Here is an 848-nt window from a genome sequence, read left to right on the forward strand (position 1 = left end):
CGACAATTTAGTGGGGCCAAGCATGAAAGCCCACTAAACCATCTTAAGGAGTTCGAGAAGTATTGTAATACTATCAAGGTGAACAGAATTTCCCAGGAATTCATCCGCCTCAAGCTCTTTCCCTTTTCTCTCATAGGTCGTGCTTTGGAATGGCTAGACGGAGGTAAAGCCGAATTCTCTAAGGACATGGGACGAGGTCACCAAGGAATTTCTATCCCGTTTCTATCCTCAAAAGAAAACGGCGGAAGCTAGAGCTTTGATTCAAGGTTTCAAGAAAAAGCCAAATGAGAGCCTCTATGAAGCATGGGAGAGATACAAGGAGTATCAAAGAGAATTTCCTCATCAAGGAATTCCAACCTATCAAATAATGTTTAGATGGAGGAGCCGGAGGTCCTATCATGAACAAAACGGAAGAGAAAGTGGTGGACATAATTAAGGACGTAGTGAGGTATTATAGAGATTGGCAAGATGGAGAAAAAGAGTCAACTAGAAAGAGTAGCTCTTCGGTGTACTCGGTTGATCATCTAAATGCAATCAACAATCTATCCTCTCAAATGACAAACTTGGGGAAGGAGATGTCCGCTATCAAGGCAAAGTTGGAAAGTGCTACCTACCAAGTTTCAAGTCTTCCCTCCCAAACTAAGGGGAGAGGTACGTCTTCTAATTCTCAACCCCTTCCTTCTTCTAGTAACATGCCTAGTGGATGCTTGTTTTGTGATGATTGTGGGTCGTATGAGCATGATGTTTCTAGTTGCCCTCATGCATGTATTGATGTTTGTGATGATCAAGATGGAAATGTGAATGAGCATGTGAACTATGTGTCAAATAATCATGATTCTAGGTTTGAG

General features: G+C 42.0%; 1 pseudogene; it reads right to left on the bottom strand.

The window, feature by feature from the left end:
- Window positions 1-251: 251 nt before the first annotated feature.
- Window positions 252-351, bottom strand: LOC145573429 (small nucleolar RNA R71; annotated as a pseudogene).
- Window positions 352-848: the final 497 nt, after the last annotated feature.

The sequence above is a fragment of the Chenopodium album genome, chromosome 12 (assembly GCF_948465745.1).
Source record: "Chenopodium album chromosome 12, dcCheAlbu1.1, whole genome shotgun sequence".
Lineage (NCBI taxonomy): Eukaryota > Viridiplantae > Streptophyta > Magnoliopsida > Caryophyllales > Amaranthaceae > Chenopodium > Chenopodium album.